The sequence below is a fragment of the Polyodon spathula genome, chromosome 1 (genome assembly GCF_017654505.1).
Source record: "Polyodon spathula isolate WHYD16114869_AA chromosome 1, ASM1765450v1, whole genome shotgun sequence".
NCBI classification, from domain to species: Eukaryota; Metazoa; Chordata; class Actinopteri; order Acipenseriformes; family Polyodontidae; genus Polyodon; species Polyodon spathula.
Window position 1 is genome coordinate 39085160 of NC_054534.1, and position 6649 is coordinate 39091808.

General features: G+C 35.6%; 1 protein-coding gene across 6 annotated transcripts in view; it reads left to right on the top strand.

The window, feature by feature from the left end:
- Window positions 1–1515, top strand: part of LOC121318523 (disabled homolog 2-like) — a 52297-nt gene extending 50782 nt beyond the window's left edge. For all 6 annotated transcript variants that reach the window (XM_041255290.1, XM_041255317.1, XM_041255327.1 and 3 more), the window contains one exon: window positions 178–1515. The gene's annotated coding sequence lies outside the window, so the exon portion shown is untranslated. The remainder of the gene's footprint in view (window positions 1–177) is intronic.
- Window positions 1516–6649: the final 5134 nt, after the last annotated feature.

The window sequence follows — 6649 nt, forward strand, 5'->3', positions numbered from 1 at the left end:
TTTTACTGATTCATTATACTTTGCCATGGTTTTGTCGTAGTAACCCGAGATAAAAGATAATTTACTATTATAAATAAGGGCAGTCCTTTACTGTTCATTTTATATAGAATACATTCTTATAGAATAGTATACAACAATAAGGTCTCCTGATTGAAACTGTTTTTCTTTTTCTTTAAGGAAAGGAAGTGATGCTGCCAAGTTTTTTGAAGACAAAATTGGGTTTACCTACAAAGCTGTCATATCAGGATTTATGTACAAGTATCCTGCCCCATTGCCACACTGTAATAGATATCTCAAGACCTTAGTTTTTGATCGATACCATTGTGACCCATGCTTATTGAATCACATACACAGTCAATGTTTTACAGTTCATAATTTCAGAACTAATATTCTGTTTTTTACTGTGCTGTTTGTCGTACATCTTTTATGAATGTGAATACTATTGTCAACTAATAATAAGGAAGTGGGGCCTGTACATTGCTGTCAATGCAAAATGCAATCGACTTGTGTTTCTAATGTTTGACAGCAGGCACAAGAGTAAGCATTATATTGCAGAGCATAAAGTAATGAACTGAGTTAAGTGTTTACAAAAAATTAGCAATGTAGTTTTTTTTTTTGAGTTTTGGATATGTACTGAGCTGTAGTCTATCTTTTTTGTGTATTTTATTTGGATGGCCAAGCTGATAAGAGCATAACCAATGCATTTTAAGTTTGCATTCGCACCCATTGCACACAAAGGGCAGTACAGTTACTGAGAAATTACAATAGAGCTTTTTTAAAAACTAAAAAAAATCCCTGCCCCGGTGTCTCAGGAAATGGGATGTTGTGAGGAAACAGATGTACAGTAATATCAAACAACTCAAAATCTCAAAGACATAACCCTAATGTTTTATTCTGTACAAGCAAATTCTGAGCATAATATGAGTTATTTGCAGGTGTAGTCCTTTTGCAAATGTGTATGTGATTCCTTAAGCCACAGACCAATAAACATATACACTGTGGTAGTCTTTTGTATTAGTTAACATGCAGTATTAGAACTCAATAAAATGATTTTGTAATTGGGTGCTTGGTATCAGTTAAAACAGTTATTCAAACCAAAGTAAGACCAGGGTCTAATTAAGTAATGTAACATTTATTGCACAGTTGTGAAAGCACTTTGCTCTTACTGTAATAAAATACAGTTAACTGGAAAAATCATGGAAATAAAATGTGTAAATCAAAATAAGCTTATGTATAAAAAATCCCAGCTATATCCGTAACTGAAGTCTGCTTCGCCAGCTCTTTTATTCATTGTTTCAATTTGTGTATAAATCCTCTGTTGTGCACTACCCTACTCTATCACAGATATGTTGTAACTTTTTTTACAGTGAATTTACTCTCTAGTCATTACAATAAACTGGAAATGTAGTGTAATTGACAGTAAAAATTAGAGCTGTGTAACACAATTTATATTCAAGAAATGTGTATTATATTCTTCTGTTATGCCTTGTAATAAAACATTAACATTGTGAATGATTTCAGTCTGATTGCCTGAATTTATGCAGACAATAATAAAGGTTAAAACAGAAACAACTACTGAGTAAATTATTAGATGATGAAAAAACAGAAGATTGTGTTCCACTTGAACTTTCATCTGTACCCCTGGCTCAGCTCTCAAAGTGAATTTCAACATAAGGCCCAGCAGACTTTGGTCTGTATCACAAAACCACCTAATTCAGCACAATTGGGAGTCTCTGCTTGAGAGAGGCTGAGGTGTTCATGCCACGATCGAGGTACTATGAGGTGAATGTCTCATGGTGCAGCACTGTCGTGCCTGATGGTATCCAGTATCCTTGACTCTCAAATTTCATCAGCACTAAATGTAAGTAGTTTACATCAGAACTCCCACTTTTATTCACTACATCTTTGCTTCTTCAACAAGGATTATAATTCTAGGACAAGGTTTTCCACTTAGGCTATGATAACATGAAAAAAACAAATGTTGGTTTGCTGTAACCCGCCCTATTTTCAAGAAGATAAAGCACCGGTCGATGGTGCCAGAATTGTGCGAATGGTTGGAGGAACATCGGACATAATTTGTGGCCAAAACAACCACTGGCTCTCAATCGAATTGGTCATTTTTGGGATGAACTTCAGTGAAGCATTCGTTAACACAATCCTCTTATACCTCTCTGCACCAATCGACATCCCTCGATACACCTTCCAGTACCTTGTGGCGTCTGTACCACATAGTATCAAGGCAAACCGGGACTTATTTGTATTGCTTTTCATTTGTCTTCATTATACCAGCGAAATTTCACTTTTCATTTCCATTCTTTCATTCCTTTAGCATTTGAGTCTTGTAATAAATACATTTTGATATAACTAGTTTTGAATTTACAGCTGTGGCGAGGGATGTATGTTTACTGACATTTTTGTTTATTTTTGTTAATGTTTTATACATGTTAAAATATTGAAACCATGTCAAAGTTGAACACAGTAAGAAATTGTAGTTGAAATAATAAATAGATTATGTACTGGCAATTTCCATTTCCGTCCAGTTTCAGAATTTGTGGAGAAAAATGACATCAAATATCAAAAGAAAAGGTATTGTGATTTAAAAAAAAAAAGGAAAACAGAATATATTTCCGGATTACAAATGAAAGATTGTTTGTGTGATGGCTGTTATAACCAAGTTTGGGCAATTTCAGGCAATCAAGTGGTGGGTGACCTTTTTCCACTAGATGGAGAAATAATCCTGGAATTTGTGTCGGAAAACAAAATTTACCCATGATGAAACATTATCCATGTGACTTCAGAAGGAATACCACAGAAGCTGTGTATTTTCAAACAAATATCATCATGAATTCAAAATCCAATGCCATTGCTAACCAATACGAATTAACATAGCCTGTAAAGATACAATATACCAAGAATTGAAATAGATCAGAGGTCATTTTCTAATTGTGCAATGAGGGGTGTTGCTATCACAGAAAGGGATATGGGTTTAACTGGGAGAAATTAAGCTTTGCACTATTTGCAAAATATTTTACTTAAATTAAAAATCTTAATGTTCTGAAGTTTTCTTAAATTAAATAAAACTTGTGAACTAGACAAAGTGTCAATTTTGAACAATAAACACACTATTCCATTAACAGCATTAGTTAGTAGTGTTTAATGTATTTGCCACTTTTCTAGTTTTGTAATGTTATTAGGTATTACGTGTCCATTAATTATCAACTTGTTATAAATGTCAGCTTGTATATGGTGTAATCAAATAGAGTAGCTGTGTGGTGTACTGCAAATGCAGCACTTGATTTGATCTATAGTGTGTTCTTTTTTTGTAATACACATAGATTCACAGCAGAGGGCACTCTAGTACTAAGATGCTACATACTGTAATGCAGATTCAGTACATGTGAACACATTTTTTAATGAATGTTGTAATTAATCATTTCTCAAGGTTACTGTTGACGGCATAAAAACAAACAACCCAAAGTCATAATAGCAAGTGCTTGTGCCAATCAGAAAGTTATTAGTTTTATAGCCAATCAATTAGAGTAAGCTACACTCTTTTGCCAGAGAGAAAATACTTTTAATTCAAAGAATGCATCCATATTACAAATTAAACAGCAAGAAAATCACATCCACTATCTAATTAAATCAACAATTACAACCCGCAGGATTAAAAATGCATTTCATATTTTCATCCACTCTCCTATTTATACATATATTTTTTTTTTATACTATTGAGACTACCTATTATTATTATAAAATACTGATGTACTTCTTTCCCTAATAAAAGTTTACCACAGTAAGTTTGTATGTCAATTTTGCATCCAAATAAAATATAAAATGACAGAGTATAGCATAGTTTGCCATGTTTTCAAATATGCTTTACAATGCTTACCTACTCTTTACCATGCATTCACTGTTTTATTACACTTTGCTATGCTTTTACTATGAGAAACTTTTATAGAGATATGCTAATAAATACATAAGTATCTGTGCAAGATGCATTAATTAATTAAAAAAATGCATGTTTTCTTCCTTTCTGTTGTGTCTATGCTTGTAATATGGGATTTATGGTTTCAGATCCTTTAGTTTCAATGAAAGTTGGTCTGAATCATGCAAATTTTAACATCAGTTTCTTCCCAAAAGGTCAAGCGTCTCTGTGCTACTTCTCTTCCCCTTTTGCAGCGCTTAAACTTCAGGAATTGTTTGGTTTGATGTTATGTCAGCGTTTTACTTAGACCCTGTCGACACTACATAAAGGATCTCAAGAACCATACTCAAAAACATTCACACTAAAGTACTGTTTCATGTTTAGACGGTCTTAACACTAGAAGGACCAGAGATATACTCATACCTAGAAACCCTACAGCAGTTTTTCTGCCGGCTGTATTCAAAACACTGTAAATAGTATAACAAAAGTAGAAAAACAGTTGGATGTAATTCGTTTTTTTTTAAGGAGTATGTCGCATAAACATCTGAGCAACCAAAACATATTATATATACATTATATACATATGAACATTTATTTTACAAATCAAAACAAGAAAATGTAAATAAATATACACCTGAACAGACATTGGTTTACAACATACTTATTTATAAAACTGAAACGGTAGCAATACATTTTTAACTTTTCAACAGCAATCGGTTTATTATCAGATGAGCAAATGCAACTGAACAACGTAGATAAATAAATTTAGAAGAAAGAATTTTACAGAAGCACACAGCACAAGAAATTTTAAAAAGTCTACTTTCTTTTTCTTTTTTGAGTCTAAGACTGTTCACAATCAATACAGATAATACGCTTCTCCACGTCGCCTTTCTGCACAGGGCACAGCTGTCCAAAGGTATATATTTTTTGCACTTGCCAACCTGGCATTGGCATCTCTTAGCGGGGTTGCCAGCTTCAGTACATGCTTGGCACTCTCCCTCTGTTCCAAATGCTTCTTGCGAAGTTCCTGTGCTAACTGTAAAATATATTCTCTCCTTGATAAATTCTTCTCTGTGCATTCTTTGTAAAGTACCCAGGAGTTGATGGCTGCTAGGTCTAATACATTGGAAAACACCTGAACAGACCACCGTCGGGAGCCAGCTTTCACAGAATATTTCCATGCCATCTGATCCAAAACATCAGTTTTGTTGCGTTGTAAAACTCTAAGGTCTCCGGTATTTATTCACTAGGCCCGATGCTAATTGACTGACCAAAGCAACGCAGCTGGCAAGCAGGTGCCAGCCTTTGAAAAGGCTGATTGAAAAACAATAAACTGTCAGTCATTCACTCAGGCAGAGAGTAGACACTAATTAAATTACAGCTAGACACATTGCCGACTGGTAAATAAAAATAAAAAAGTAGAATACCGCTCTGTATAATCGAAATACAATTGTTTTCTGTGTGGCCGACAATGTGACTACTCCCGGGGCTTTTAGGTGTAATGTAATATATCCCCTTTATTTCTGCACTCCTGCATTTCATACTTTTTGAGAATATTTAATACATACGGACAGAAAGGTACCTGAACGCGCATCCCCATATGTGTTACACGACTGGAGAAAATTACATTTTAAAACCAACAACTGCCAAAATGACCGCCACGGGGCTTCTAGTGTTAATGCGTACAAACACTATTAATTAATAGTTTGGTTACAGTTCCTAACAGCAAAATGGAATGTGGGACTTATTACAATAGTATCCCACCATACACTGTCCATTTACAACCTTGCAAATATAAAGGCCATGTCCATGGAAGACATGGCGCTGCTTGGCATGAACATTATGGGTTTGTTTCTTAAAAACACAAGGTATCAGCGATGGAGAAGGCAGCAATGGTCTCCAGGCATTGCTCCAGATATCAGTAAGTGCCTTCATTTCGGCATCTGACCACATCACTCCACAATTCTCTATTTTACAAAATAAGCCTAAAAAAAGACATTAGGTTATGGTCCTCCCTCCTGTAGCATTGGAACGGCCTTTCCCTCTTTTAAGACAACTCCATTTCTGCACCCCATCACATCTTGCTTCACATGGACGCTTCCTCCATCAGTTTTAGTGTTGTTTTTCTTAATGGTTCCATGATCCCCAGCCTTGGAGGCCGGTTGGTTCAATCTCGCCTCTGAGAGGCCAGTTCTCCCTGGGCCAGGGGGAAACCCAGTATTCTGTATTAACAACTTGCTTTCACCTATGCCAGGGCTCCTATCTGTCTATGTTCATTTCTTTCTCTCGTTCAGAATTCCTATCACCCCACATGGCTCTGCCTAAGAGGTCTGATCGTGTTGATTTCCCGAAGCGTAGGCGTTCCTTCTTAATTGGGGCAACTTCTAGTCTTCTCAGATGTATCCTCTATTCTTATTTTCATTTTCCCTTTTTAGGAGAAGTAACGCTTACTGCCCAACCTTGGAGACTGATCAGTTCATCTTGTCATCAGCATGTTCCTTAAGTCATAAGCATGTAATTCTTATTTCAAGTGTCAGAGCTTACTCCTCACCACCCTTGCTTCAGTTCTGTGAATGTCTAATTGAACCAAGATCTGTCATTTTATTTGTTCCACTCTGTTCTTTTCCACCATAAAACGTGGTCTCTGGTCTCTAAGTAACCCAAACATGTTCTCCAAGCTTCTTTTCTAATCAAGAGAACCAGTGCCTTTATGACCTCTACATC